The 16,284-nt window shown below is 39.0% G+C and overlaps 1 protein-coding gene across 1 annotated transcript in view; it reads left to right on the forward strand.

The window, feature by feature from the left end:
• Positions 1-16,284, forward strand: part of LOC144763730 (lutropin-choriogonadotropic hormone receptor-like) — a 1,068,475-nt gene that overhangs the window by 468,708 nt on the left and 583,483 nt on the right. The gene's annotated exons all lie outside the window — the stretch shown is intronic.

A 16,284-nucleotide genomic window follows, 5' to 3' on the forward strand; every position in this document is an offset into this window, starting at 1 on the left:
AAGAGTGCATGTGGAAACAGCTACATGGGCGGTTGACTGTGTGTATGAGTGTATTGAAGAGTGAATGGATATCTGAATGCTACATGTCATAGTAAGTACATATGTAAAACACAGTACATGTGAGAGTTGGCATATATAAATAACTGTGCATGAGAGCCAGTGAATGTGTGAGTGGCTGTATGGATCATTGTGAACTTGTATCAGGGATTGTATAAGAGAGTAAATATGTGTTAGTATATGTTTGAATAAGTAAGGAGTGTATAACTGTATAGTTGAGGAAATGGAGGTGAGATTGATTCTTTGCATGACTGACTAGGTGTGTGAGTAACTCCATGGATGAGTGACAGTGTGTGAGTGTCTGTATACACTGAGTGTATCAAAGGTTATATTAGAGTCTGAAGAGGTTCATCATATTAGCACAAGAATGATGTCATCAGTGATGTGATCAATGATGTCAAATGAGATGTCATCAGTGATGTCATTTAAGATGTCATCAGTGATGTCATCAGTGATGTCATTTGAGATGTCATCAGTGATGTCATCAGTAATGTCTCTGACCATGTCATGAATGATGTAATATGTGACATCATCAGCAGTGGATTGCGGGTGCGCGAAATATATAGTTAGTGCAACTAACTATATATGGAAATTTCATTGGTTTTGTATGATTAAAATATTCACCTAACTATATATGGTCTCAAACCTATGGTTTTTTCTGTGAATTTCAATGGTTTTTTAATAGAAAATATCAATAGCTGTAAAACAGATACTTCATTAAAATGAATAATGTATTTTATACTTTTTTAATACACTTTTTTTTGTTTCATTTATTAATGTTTTTTTTATTTTTGCCCTGGTGCGCTCCCGTTACGTTCACCGGGCAGTGCACCGGTAAGCGCAACTCTATTCAGCGCCCCGGGGCACGTAACGGTGAGCGCCCCGTCAGCGCAATTGCCGCGAACGAAAACAACATCGTGACGCGCCGCGTAAGCGTGACGTATCGCGTAACTGTGTGATGCGTTCTTTCGGCGCGCTGCGTAAACGCACCCGGAAGCGCTCCGTGGCGCGACCCGGAGCGCGAAACGTAAGCACGCCGGGGCGCGTAGCGTAAGCGCGTCGGGACATGTGACCTGAAAATAACACTTTTCATTGGTTCTCAACTTTTTTTTTCTCCAAATGATGAAAGCCCCCTCTTTTTTTCCTCATTCTTACTTTCTTCTTTGAGAAAGCAAGAGCTATTTGTGAGCAGAGAAATGGCTTCAGTAGTAGCTGCAGCTGGTGCACCCCCACCACCACCACCACCACCCAGAAAGGAAGGTCCACCACCCCAGATCCTTCCAGGAGTTGAAGAAGAGGAGGAAGAAGATGATGAGGAGGAACAGCCTAGGAGATTCTTGCGGGAAGAACCTAGGGAAAGGCATGTGAAAGTGCATTTTATATGGAAGTACTTCTCCATCCCTGCTGGGCAAAAAAAAGTGAATGCCCCACATGTCACCTGTTTGATTTGCGACACAGTCCTCTCCAGGGGCAACCCAAATAAAAAGTATTCCTTTGGGAATTATACAATGATCCGCCATATGGAGAGGTGGCATCCTAACAATTTGGCACCGGCTGAGGTACGGGCCATGCTTCAGAAGAACAGAGATCCTCAGGCCAGCACCTCCACAGGTGAATTTTCGGTTGCAGCACCAGAAGGGCGCCAAATGGTGCCAAACATACAAAAAAAAATTGGTGTATTAAAGATGGTCTGCATTTTTTGTGGAAAGACCCTCTGCTACAGGCAACTAAGTATTTCCCTCATTAATGATTCTGTAGACAACCACCACTGCAGCAAGAAAAGAAAGCAGTAGCTTTTCTTTTTATGTTTTGCTCCTGTCGAGCCACTGTTAATTTCCAGTTTTTTGTTTCTTCCCTAAAAAAATATAAAATAGTTCATAAAAACCAAAAAAAACAAAAAATGTTCAGAAAAAAACATATAAAAAACAACAAAAAGAATTTAAAAAAAGTTCTTATCAGAACTACCTCACATTTATAAAAATTAAACCTATATTTTTAAAGGATCTCTGTCAATTTTTTCTCCTTAGGGTACGCGTACCGGGGCGCGCCCCCCCGAAAAAAAATTAAAAATTTATGAAACAGTTAGCATGAGGAAAGGACACAAACAGAGTTATGTTAAGAGAAAAAGAGCTACAAGATGACCACAGAGGGATTGTTTATTACATAGTAAAAAATTTGAGAAGGTGTAATTGGATGAAAGTGAAAAAAGTAAAATGACTAAAGGAGCGAAAGAAAGGAAGAGAGAGGAAGAACACTAAAGTAGAGATAGTGTGAGACTGTGATTGGCTGTTAAAAGAAAAAGAAAGGACAGTAAAAAATGGAGAACGAAGGGTAGTGGCTGAATCACGATAAATAAAGAACAATGAGGAAAAGTGAGAAAAGACCAGGTAGTATAAGTAAAGAGGGGTGAAAGAGGGAGAAAAATTGAATTACGAAAACACATGTGGAGTGACAAAGAGAAAGGACAAAGAGAGTAAAGGAAACAGTACCTGAATGGGCTTGAGTAAAACAGCAAAAAAAGATAAGTAATGCAGTGTGTGTGACTTATAGGGAGTCAGTGGGTGTAGGTCGCAGTGTGGGTGTGTAAGGTGTGTCTGTGGGTGTGGCTGTGTGGAGTGTTTCGGTGTGGGTGGAGGTGAGGGTGTGTGAAATATGTGTGAGGAGTGTATGAGTGCGGGGTGTATATGTGTTCGATGTATGTGTGTGTATGGAATGTGTGTGTGTGTTTCAGGAGTGTGTGTGGGGGGATTTTTTGTGTGTATGAGGTGTGTGTGTGGTGTGTGTGGGGTGTATGTTACAGGTGTGTTTATGTGTTGGAATGGGGATGAGGTGTATGTGTAGGAGTAAGGTAAATAATTAAGAAAAAGAGAATGAGTGAAGAAGCAAAGGAAGGGATTAGAGGGTAAGTAAAGTAAAGAAAAGGGATTGAAAGAAGTTGAATATGAGATGGGAAATCGGAAAAGGGGAGTAAACATGTAGAATAAGAATAAGTGAGTGAAGCAGAGTAAAGACACAGGAGTGTGGTAGATTAAGAAAATGTTCGTGAGCTTAAAGCAAAGGGTGATCAAAAACTACATTTTTTAGTCATACTTACCATATAATAAATACATTTTTTAACTACACTTTGTATCTGTGAAAGAGAGAAGAAAAAATAAGTTATAATTAGTAAAATATGTATTTTAAATTAAAAGATCCAAATGAAGAGGTTAAAAATCATAACGCTCTATTTAGAAATAAAGTTAGAGTGAAGAACACAGAAAGGGAAATAAACTAAGGTAGAAGAACAAAAAGAGGGAAAAAGAAATAGAAGGAGAGCAAATTACAAAGAGTAAGGCATATAGATTCACTGAGAAAAAGAGAGAGAAGAACAGAGAAATGAAATGAAGGTAAGAAAGATACTAAAACAATGTGAGTTACCAAAACTAAATCAGGAAACAGTAGTAAGTAAAAAGATAATGACTGAGACAGAAAACAGTCTAATTAAGGATGCATTTAGAAGAATGAGGAATACAAGATAACTGAGAGTAAATGAAGAACAGTCATAGAGTGAAAGGATGAAGGGAGACAGGATAATATACAACGATTGAGGAAAATGGACTGAGAAAGTTATAAGGTAGACACACTAAGAGAAAAAGTGAGTGAGGTGGAGTACAATGAGTGAGAAAAGGAAATGAGTAAGTGAGCAAAAAGAAGGAAAGAAAGGAGAAGACGACTAAAACAGTGGTAATGAGAAAAAATAATTTGGTGATGAAAGTAAAGAGAAGGACATTGAAAGAAAAGAAATGAGGGATAGTAATGGAACCAGAGTAAAAGAAATGGGATGAAGAACAATGAGAAAGGAGCTGTGAAGTTGTTGTAAAAGAAGTGATAGAAGGTAGATAAACACAAGTGAACATATCACAAGTAGAGTGAGGCACTGAGGACATAGAAGTAGTGAACGAAAAACAGAGAGAAGAGGTCAAAAGTAAGGAGCAAACAAAGATAAGCTAAGGAGAGTGGGTGATTTATAGTGATAGAGTGCAATAATACTGCTGAGTGAGTAAACAGGAATTACTAAAAGAGCAAAAGAGGAAAATACGGAAAAGAGAAGTAAAGCAGAAAGACTGAAGGGAGAGACGGGATACACACAGTTGAAATGAAAATGAGGGGTTGTCAAAGAAGTGGAGTAAGGGAACGGGGGTTACAGAGAGTGAGAGAAAGACATTATAAGTGAGTAAAAAGAGCTGAAAGAGGATGGAAAAAGGAAAGTAAATGTCAGAGAATGGGAATACAATTTAATTTACACAATCCAGAGTATAAAATAACGTGTACAACATGTTACAAAGTTTATTTTTGCTGTTCTCAGAATATATTGAATTTCACTTACAAGAGTGAGTTCAAATTACTCATCATATGACAGCGGAAAAAAAAACACAATCTAAAAGATTGTGTTTTAAAAAAAACCTTAGATACTGACAAATGACAAATGTACGCTAAAGTTAGATTGACTTACTTTTCCTTGAGGCCAAATACTGTATCATGGTGGTCCTTTTCTCGTTGGAAAGTACTTTGCTGTTCACTTAAAAATCCATTTCATCGACTTTCTAGAAGAAAAGCTCCAAGAACATCTGAAATATTTTCAATATTTTCATATACTCCTTTTTTCAGTCATGACTCTTTACTCATTCCTGCCCCTTTCCATTTGGCCAAATAGTGTCAGATGTATGAGTATATGTTCAAATTAATTCTAAGGCACTCTGAAATGATCTTTTCCCCGACGTTCTGAAAGAAAGGCTCTACAACATTTTCACAATATTTAATTATTTGTATAACCATCTCTGACTCAATCATGTTCATCATTTTGTATAATACTAACTTCACTTATTATGAGATCCAATTACAGTACCTATATGACAAGTCAATTTTTTATATTGCCTAGAACACTTTTACTCAGAATATATTTTTAAACAGCAAAATAACCTTTATGAACTACTCCCGTCTTCATATGCCAATTACTTTTACCTAAATGTTGGCTGTAAAAACACTAGGTATGAATTTATAAAGCCAAAAGGCAAACGTTGTTTGAAAGTCAAATGAGTGTCGTTACATTGGGTCCAACCTTTAGAAGTTTTTAAATAGCATGTGTAATGCCCTGATGTTGTAGAAGGACCATCATGAAAAATAATAGCTACAGTTGCAAAGGTTCTTCCTGATATCGATAACTGTGAAGCCACGAAATTTTTAATAGAAGTTGTCAATTTAGTTCCATCAGGTCTACATCGTTGGAACATTAAAATGACATAGTGATCATAATTGTGTAGAAATAATGTGGACAGCATTGTAGACTTACATTGGGTACACACCATATTGTGATCAGCTGCTTTAACTAGATTATTAAAAGGCACTGATTTGCAGTCTGGTAAAGTCAAATATATAAATCTTTCAGTGTCTATTCTAGTAGTACTTGATGAAGCACAGTTATCACAGTCATGTTGCCATTGATAAGAAAGATTAAAAAGATTTTTTTATATCTACTCCTTCATCTTCCAATACATCAAACATATACATTAAAAATTCCTGACAATCCTGCTGAATTATCTGTTAAAAATTGATTTTGACCTGAACATATGTCTACAATATTCCTAATTTCTGAAACACTTTCTATTTTTCCTCTATCACTACTACATTTCTCTAACACAGAATTCAATAAACAGCACAATGTTTGTTCTCGATTTTTGACAATCTGTTTTTGTAAATTTTGAAGAAAAAAACCAACATTAACTACTACATTAGCATAGCAGTTGACACCAGAACTGTTTTCAAACTGAAATCCAACAACATCTTCAACAGAATCATTTTTCTTTCTGCTTACAATTACAATTTCATCTATTTTTTGTCTTTTTGCTACTACCTTACTGCAATTACTCTCATTTCTTCTTTTTCGGCCTGCCACACGTTTTTCAATCAGAGGATATTGAGGCAAATGTGGAGCATACTCTCTTCTTAACCTATTGTATTCTTTAGCACAATCTAGATCAGCACAAATCTTTGTTTCATCACACTCAATCAAGTACAATCCTGATAAAGTTCTCACTCGTGATAATGCCACATATGCCATACCCTCTTTAAACACAGAACTTCCAATGTTCACCAAAGCACTATCTACACTTAAACCTTGAGATTTATGAATTGTCATTGCATATGCCAAACAAACAGGAAACTGTTTTCGGCGAACATATAAGTCTTTCACAAGCAAAAATCTAGCTGAACAACGACAAATTTGTTCTATTTCGTCAATGCCATCAAATTTAATTTTTAAAATTTCAATTCCATCTCTATTTTTGTAATTCACAAAACCAACAACATGACCCATTGCTCCATTTACCAGACCTCTTTCAACATTTAAATTCCTTCTCAAAATAATACGACAATTTAAACACACATTCAGAGTCTTTTCAAAACCAGCAGTTTTAGATATAGTCTTCTCCAATGAATCCAATTTTGATTTCAAATTTTCTGACAAAATAATTGTTGCTCCCATATGCTCTATTTTATCTATAGCTTCCAGTTTCACTATCTCTTCATTTTCTAACTTCAGCATTTTGTTGTTGAACATGGAACATTCTTTCAGAGTAGGCATCAAACATATGGCAGATTTCTTCTCGTTAATTTTCTTAAAAATATTCTCTCGAAGAATGTTTTCATTTGGGTACAAATTAGAAATTAACCGTCCATGTAAAGCTTCTTTCCCTTGCTGACTTATTTTTCCTACTCTTACATCTTGTAAAATATTTTTATAATCTTCATCCTTTGCCTGCCGCATATTTTGAAGCAGTTCTGCATATTTGAAGTTTAACCATATATTAACGTTTCCAATGCTTCCTAGGCACTTCCTGGTATCTTCATGTGTGAGCATTTTGAACACAGGTTGTCCTTTCACTGGAGTCAACTGCAGAAGATTTCCAAAAACAATAATATGTTTTCCTCCAAATAAAACATCATAGTCTGTTCTAAGAATTTCTTGCATTCTCAAATGCACAAAAGCAAGCATTATATTTGACACCATGCTTACTTCATCAATGATAAGAAGTTTCATTTTCTTCAGGACTCTTGAAACATCGGAACACGCATCTCCAGATAGCTTGTGATATTGCAATTTGTTATCATGCTCCACTGGCAGCATCAGTAAACGATGTAAAGTAATCCCTTTAATATTATGTGCTGCCAGCCCAGTTGGAGCGGTAACAACACAAGACAGCGGTGATTCAGTCCTTTTCTGCAGATAAGATGCAATTGCTTTAATCAGAAAACTTTTTCCAGTTCCCGCTTCTCCACTCACATACAGTTGGACAGGCTTAAATGATGTACATGAGCACTCTTTCTTCTCATGACTCAATCCATGTTCAACCTGTTCTGTGACTTCGTCATATATCAGTTTCTGCTCAAGGTTTAATTGTTTCACCAAATCTTCTAAATTAATTACATCCTCTTGAGCTTGCTCCATAGCTCTTTCCACTTCATCCATGGCAGTGGCAGCTTCATTTTGGATAATTGGTCCTCCTAGTGGATCCTGACTCAATGAAGCAGAACTCTGACTGCCTTGAGAACTATCTCTCGCAATCTCTGCAGCAATTGTTGATTCTTGCTCTATTTCTTCATTCAACATTTGCAGATAATTTGGAAAAACAGCACATTCTATGGTATCCTTCGTAGCATTAAAAGAGTCTTCATAACAGAGAAAATCTCCAAGTAGTTCCTCTTCTTCTCGCCATGGTTTAAAGAGTTGCAAAAGAGCCAAATAGTAAAATTCTCTTTTGTCTGGATTTTCACAACTCAATTTTCGATGATTAATCAAATGACCTTTTTTCTGTTTCACTAGACATCCTTCACATCCAATGATTCCATATATTCCATTATTGATATCTTCTCTGATGTTCCTCTTATAAATATATCTTTGCAGAACTTCATAGAGACAAACGTTCTCAAGGTGAGGACTTCTATTTGGATAGTATGTATCCAGCATGTTTGTCTTAAAAATATCTGTACTTTCTGGTTCTTTCTCCGCCAAATACTCTATTTCTTGTACAGATTTCAAAACTCGATTTCGTGTTGCAGCAAGACCTAGACTCACCCAAATGATGGTTCTAGATTTGGCATATAGACTTGCTGATGACAATCGATCAGAACATTCATATGCTCCAATTTCTCGATGCGACAACATCTTCAGACTGTAACTGTATAATTTCTTGCTTAGACTCTTTTCATGTGAAATGTCCTCCCACATTTCCTTCAGTTCTGTCTTTTCTTTTTTTGTGATGTACGACGTCACATATCGAGCCACAGCAATAGAGTTGTCAGCAACGTATTGAATATCCATGTTAGCATTCCACATGGACAAAATCACTGGGTTGTAGTCGTTGATGTACTTGGACTCTTCGTTTCTTTTTAAATTGTATGTATTTTTTGGTGATTTCCTCGTCACAGTATGTCGCAGAGAAGACATCAAATTATTTACTCTTCCTTTAGAAATCACTGGTCGTGGAAAGGCGAAACAACATTTTGTGTAGAACTTGTCTTTGTTTCTGAATTTTCGACGACAGTACTTTCCACAACGATGGGATTGAAAGCGTAAAACTTGTTGCCTTAAACTGTTTTCTTCAGTAGTTTTCGGAACAGCACATGTTGAATACTCTTCAATAAAGCTCATCACTGTCTCATCCGAATCTGTTCCAAATTTGGGTGCATCTTTAATCCACAACAACATATGTATGTGAGGAGCACCTCTTGCTTGATACTCCTTTCTCCAAAAGAAATCCAAAACCTCTCCAAGGGGAGGATTTTTTTTGTTGGTAATAAAAGACATAGCTTCAAATCTATGATTGAAATATCTGCATACATTTACTGGATCCAAAGAACACAGTTCTCCAGGTGTTTTGAATTCTATATTTTGTATATTTGTATTTGCCTCTCGTAGAAATTTAAGTAAGTCATCCCATGCATACTCGGCACAGCTAAGAGTGAGGAACCATGTAGGAGTTCCTAAGTTTCTTAGCATACATTTCAATTCCCCATGACGACGGTACCAATACTCGTTTGTACCACGCTGACATGCCATGAGATTGATTAGATGAGATTCCAAAATATTATCTCGCAGATTCACTTTCTCCATGAAGTCCCTCGCCTAAACATTTTGCAGATGTGCTCCACTTTTCAGTATATGGTTTACTGCATAAGAAAGCCCAGACAAGTCACTTTCATACAGTAGATGAAACAAATAGGGAATGCATTGGCGAAACCTTGGATCTTCAGCATATAATCTTACAGTTCGATATTCAGATGCAAGAATTTGAAGTGGTCCATCGTCATATCGTCCACCTCGACCTGTTGGAAATAGCTGTGGAAAACAACGAGCTTCCAAACTTTCTTCCCATACACTAACGGGACTTTCTTTTGCTGCTTTCATTTGAAACAATTCAATTGCATTCCCCATTACTTCTTTGGAATGCAAAGGATGAACAGTATAATGTTCATATATTTCTTCACTTCTAGAGACATCAACTTTTTCAATTTGGCCGACTGAACAATCACTGTCTTCATCTGCAGCTGTTTCCTCTGCTGCAACACATACATGTTTATAATACTCATTGTTTTTGACTAAATACAACGTTGCCTTTTTGACTTTCCTAACATCCACTAAATCTTGCCAAATTTTTTTACTCTTTGTCGGAACCCCATTAACTAGAATAACTAAAGGTTCCTCTTCTACTTTTTCTATACCAATTGTATCAATATTTTTTTTGAAATCTAGAGGCAAATAAACAACTCTTCCCTTTAATCCTCTCTGCAAATCTGTAGGAGGCAATTCCCCTATCTTAGGCTCCATGCGAACAATTGCCTGAAAAGGGTGGACACATTGAATCAAAATAGACTCATATGTATTTAAATCCATCAATTCAGGGGGAATGTCTACCAACTCCAGATTATTATGAACTGCTCTAGCAGGCATTCTGTTTTGATTTAATTTATCATAACAATATTTACAAATACGCTGATCAGAACTCAAATCAAAACAATTCTCCACCCACAAATAAGTTGCTCAATCTTTCCACTCATAATTATTCATCTTTTCGCTTTTTACATATAAATCAACTAATCTAGTTTGATGCTTATAATGACTTCGTCGACAACACACACAAGTAAAATTCGGCCTTTCACTTGATTTCACCTTAAACCTGGTAATTTCCTGCTCAAACTTTTCTGTATTTGAAATCTGTACATTGTCTTCCACATTACCTTGAATTGCTGTCTCAATTTCTACACTGTCCTCTTTTTCACCAAAATAACAAATCTCAATTTCTTCACAAATCTTCTTCACATCTAATTCAGTTCCATGCAAAAGAGCACTGTTTAATTGTTTAAGCTTAAGTGCTGGACTTTTTGCATAATACAACATTCTCACTAATTTCCTCATTTTGGTATGATGCACTGCTAACATCCTAAAATGATGAAAAACACTCTGACAGACTTTTCTAGAAAGACAAGCCAGTAAATGCCCTTGCAAACCTGTGTTTTCTCCCACTCTACAAGGATCTAAGTCTTGCAACAACTTCACTTTCTGCTTTAGACTTTTCTTACTATATGTACGTAAGAAATTAGAAAACAAATCAATTGATTCCTGTCGCACACTACAAATACTACTACACTTCCAAGTGTACACTGGACCCTTAGTACGTCTCCCTAAAACTTCATCAGTTAACACCTCTTCTGGTTCTCTAGGCACAAGTTTCTCTTTTTCAATCGGACAACCGTCTTTCACTTCATACGCTCGACCACAGGTGTCAACTGCATGCACTAAATCATTATCCTGGAAGTAACTTTCCTCATTAAAAAATGGCTCACAACTTGAACTGTGCATCCATTCTCCTGAAAAAACTTTACAAAAATTAGTCCGATTAATTACTCTTTTCCATCTACTGTTTGATTTGAAAACATCAATTGTCTTGTTAAGTGTCCTAATTCTATTGATTATTAAAATAAATAATTTTTTCTTAACTTCAAAAGCCTGATCAACAATCTTCTCTACACTTTTCATTTTCTTATAAAAAGCAGCTCTCTGTTTACCTTTCCTAATGTTTTTTAACAAATTTAAAACCACCCTATTGCGAAACATTCGTCTACGAATGTCTCTAAACTGATTCTGCCTTCTATTCCTATACATATTATTCTCCACTGCTCCAGTTGTAGGATTCTTTGAGGTTCTCTCCTTCCTTTTCAAATTTACTCTCTCATTTTCTTTTTCTACATGCTGTCCATTATTTTTTTTTAAAGTACATATGTTCTGAATAAAAGACTTAGCACCGGAAAGCGCTCTAAAAAAAATGTTAAAAGTTAATTTACACAAAAACCACTGGAGACACTTTCACCAAATATAGAATAGCTCATACTACATAACAATCCCTACCATTTTTCCAAATTTGATGGAATTCCATTGAGCCATTTAGCCTGTAGACCTCTCTAAATACCCTGAGGTAAATTACTTCACAAAAACACATCTGAAGTGTTAGAATTTACAACCAATTAAAATGTTACTTTCATTTTCTACTTTTTTTTCCTGACATTTGATTGGTTATGTACATGAATATAAATGAAAAATGAGAGGGAAACACGGCCATTTTGACTACAACTACTTGAGGTACATCTTGAAAGGATTTTCACATTTTGTCTTCTTCACCTCTCTGTAAAGTAAGTTGATAATTTGTAAGGGGCACTTTAAGTTAATTTGTAAAAACGTTTTCTGATAGTTATTTACTGTCCCTCTGCTATAGTTATAGATAGAGATAGGCTCCTCTGTTATATTTATGGATTGACTTAGGCTTCTCTGCTATAATTATGAATTTACTTACGTTTCTTCACAGGCACTTTTTTATATTTCTACTTCCTGCCTGTTACCATACATTGCCCAAAGTTAACTTCACTGTTAAAAAATCAAAACTACCTGTCTGAACTTAAACACAACAGTGCCATATTTCTACTGATTTTTTTTTTAATGCAAATTTCAGCACAAAAATGGAAGGAGAACAGAACGTTTCCTTTGAAATAGTCCTAGAGATAAACAATGAAGAAATCATTGAACCCAATGACTTGGAATTCATGGATGAATCACGGGACCATGAACTTCTACAATGTGTAGAATCTGTGGATTTGTTAATTCAATATGAGGACGTTTCTGACAGTCAAATGTTGGAAGTTATGTTCACTCAAAAAGAGGACATTTCGGACAGTCAAATGTTAGACGTTCTATCAAATTTTGAAAATGAATCTCAAAAATAAATTTATATTGAATAATTCTAAAATTGTTTGAGACATTATTCATTTTTATATGTAATTCTTAAACTAGTACCAAATTGATTATAATGTAAAGTCAGACTTATACTATACTGTGCAACTTTTTTGTTTTACATAGTAATTTTGCTCATAGATACTTCCTTTCTCCCACTATATTATCTCCAATGTGTATTTGACATCTCTTTTTCATCTCCTGCCTCCATGTTCTTTATACTTTCCTGACAGACTATGGTATGGATTCCATATACCACAATAACTTCTATAACAACATGCAAATTATCTACAGAGGAAACGGTGTACATTGAATTTAAGACTCTGCATTGGTACCTACATGTTGGTACTTAAATCACCCACACAACACAACAACTCTATTCAGAGATACCCTACCTCCAAGCACTTTAAATTATTATTTTAGTGTTTCACTGAGTTTTCCCCATGTGTGGGGGTGGGGGAGGTGTGTGTGGGGGATGTGCGGGGTGTGTCTGTGAGGTGTGTATGTGTGTGTGTGTGTGTCTGGGGGGGATGAGGTGTATAGGTGTGTGGGGTATGTGGGTGTGGGTGAGGATGTGGGTGTGTAAGGTGTGTGTGTGGGTGTGGATGTGTGGGGTGTTTGGGTGTAGGTGGAAGTGTGGGTGTGTGAGGTGTGTGTGGGGTGTGTGTGGGTGTGGGGGGTATGTGTGTAGGATGTGTGTGTATGTGTGGGATGTGTGAGTGTGTCAGTGAGGTGTGCGTGTGTGTGTGGGGGGAGGTATGTGTGTGGGATGTGTGAGGTGTGTGTGTGGGATGTGTGAGGTGTGTCTGTGAGGTATCTGTTTGTGCGTGTGTGTGTGTTGGGGGGTGAGGTGTGTGTGTGTGTGTCTGGGTGTGTGGGATGTGTGGTTGTGGGTGTGGATGTGTAAGGTGTTGGTGTGGGGGGGTGGGGTGTTTGGGTGTGGGTGGAGGTGTGTATGTGTGAGGTGTGTGTGGGGAGTGTGTGGGTGTGGGGGTGTGGGGTTATGTGCGTGTGGGGTTGTGTGCGTGTGGGTGTGTGTGGGACGTACTTGTAGGTACCTAAAACAGCCACAGAACCCAAAAGCTCTTTTCAGAGCTACCCTACCTGTAATCACTCAAAATGATTATTTTACACTATTATTTTCACTATTTTTCACCAAAGTACGCTCCCCGGTACGCTCCTCGGTGCGCTTCGAATGTTTACAGACACCCGAGAGCCAATCAGCTTCCCGTGCGCAAGTCGCGTGGCGCGCCCGGAGCGCTCCCCGGTAGGCGCACCGGGGCGCGCTTACAGATATATAATTTTTTTTGAACCTAAATTACTCAAAATCCTCTGGAGCACATATCTTGAGACATAGCAAAGGCACATCGGGCTACCAGTCCCTACAATTTTGCCAAGTTTGGTGAAAATCCATTCAGCCGTTCGAGCTAAAAGTGCGACAGACCGCCCTATGGAAATTAACATGGGGAAAACACGTTTTGGGACCCCCCTTTTATCTCGGCCCCCGCTTGACGAATCCCCCCCAAACTTTCAGGGAAGGAGCGGAGAGCCGCGAGGCAAAGTTGCTGAAACATTCAGGCTGATTCCTCAACCGGCGCCAAAGTTATTCCAAATAGAATGTTGCGATTTCCCTATGGAAATCAATCCTAACTATAACTACCTACTGGCGACCGCCAGTAGGTAATATATATATATATATGGGGGAGGAACAGCCGTTACCAATCCCTAGAGCGGCAAGACATTTTGAGTGTGGACTGCTTCCTGGCTCATCATTACTCCATGGCGCTGACGAAGGCTCAAAACGCCGAAATGCATTCGCCTTGATGGAATTGTTGTAATAAAGGCTTCCATATCCGTTCCCGTGCAGGCCTCCGCCTTTTTCTTTTGGGGAAGGATTTCGTTTGCATTTCTACACACGTTTGCCAGTAACGTGTAAGGAGGTCCCCGCATCACAAGAGGCCTGATCTGCAGCTGGCAACGCTTCGGCAATTTCTCTCCGTCACGGTAGTGACACAGTCAGACCCGCCACAGAATCCGGGTGGAAGAGACACGGTGATGAGGATATTATGCCTCGCATTGGGTTAAGTTGCATTGCGGCAAACCCCTGTGAATACTACACTTGGTAATGTGGCTGATGCGGTGGGAACGGAAGGAGGCTTTGACACGCAACTAATTAAGGGCACACGGAACTTTTACTGCACACTGTGCTGAATACGGCAACTTTCCTTTGGTCATCACCGCCTTGGGACCCGGATTCGGACTGCTGCATTCTGGGCCCCGTAGTTAGAGTACCTACAGTACTAACTACACCAGGCGGAGCCCCATATGGGGGAGGAACAGCCCCTACCAATCCCTAGAGCGGCAAGACATTTTGAGTGTGGACTGCTTCCTGGCTCATCATTACTCCATGGCGCTGACGAAGGCTCAAAACGCCGAAATGCATTCGCCTTGATGGAATTGTTGTAATAAAGGCTTCCATATCCGTTCCCGTGCAGGCCTCCGCCTTTTTCTTTTGGGGAAGGATTTTGTTTGCATTTCTACACACGTTTGCCAGTAACGTGTAAGGAGGTCCCCGCATCACAAGAGGCTTGATCTGCAGCTGGCAACGCTTCGGCAATTTCTCTCCGTCACGGTAGTGACACAGTCAGACCCGCCACAGAATCCGGGTGGAAGAGACACGGTGACGAGGATATTATGCCTCGCATTGGGTTAAGTTGCATTGCGGCAAACCCCCGTGAATACTACACTTGGCAATGTGGCTGATGCGGTGGGAACGGAAGGAGGCTTTGACACGCAACTAATTAAGGGCACACGGAACTTTTACTGCACACTGTGCTGAATACGGCAACTTTCCTTTGGTCATCACCGCCTTGGGACCCGGATTCAGACTGCTGCATTCTGGGCCCCGTAGTTAGAGTACCTACAGTACTAACTACACCAGGCGGAGCCCCATATGGGGGAGGAACAGCCGCTACCAATCCCTAGAGCGGCAAGACATTTTGAGTGTGGACTGCTTCCTGGCTCCTCATTACTCCATGGCGCTGACGAAGGCTCAAAACGCCGAAATGCATTCGCCTTGATGGAATTGTTGTAATAAAGGCTTCCATATCCGTTCCCGTGCAGGCCTCCGCCTTTTTCTTTTGGGGAAGGATTTTGTTTGCATTTCTACACACGTTTGCCAGTAACGTGTAAGGAGGTCCCCGCATCACAAGAGGCCTGATCTGCAGCTGGCAACGCTTTGGCAATTTCTCTCCGTCACGGTAGTGACACAGTCAGACCCGCCACAGAATCCGGGTGGAAGAGACACGGTGACGAGGATATTATGCCTCGCATTGGGTTAAGTTGCATTGCGGCAAACCCCCGTGAATACTACACTTGGTAATGTGGCTGATGCGGTGGGAACGGAAGGAGGCTTTGACACGCAACTAATTAAGGGCACACGGAACTTTTACTGCACACTGTGCTGAATACGGCAACTTTCCTTTGGTCATCACCGCCTTGGGACCCGGATTCGGACTGCTGCATTCTGGGCCCCGTAGTTAGAGTACCTACAGTACTAACTACACCAGGCGGAGCCCCATATGGGGGAGGAACAGCCGCTACCAATCCCTAGAGCGGCAAGACATTTTGAGTGTGGACTGCTTCCTGGCTCATCATTACTCCATGGCGCTGACGAAGGCTCAAAACGCCGAAATGCATTCGCCTTGATGGAATTGTTGTAATAAAGGCTTCCATATCCGTTCCCGTGCAGGCATCCGCCTTTTTCTTTTGGGGAAGGATTTCGTTTGCATATATATATATATATATATATATATATGTGTGTGTGTGTGTATATACATATATGTATATATATATATATATATATATATATATATGTATGTTAATATATTTATATTGTACTGAAAATCATG

This window comes from Lissotriton helveticus, chromosome 6 (assembly GCF_964261635.1).
Source record: "Lissotriton helveticus chromosome 6, aLisHel1.1, whole genome shotgun sequence".
Taxonomy (NCBI): Eukaryota; Metazoa; Chordata; class Amphibia; order Caudata; family Salamandridae; genus Lissotriton; species Lissotriton helveticus.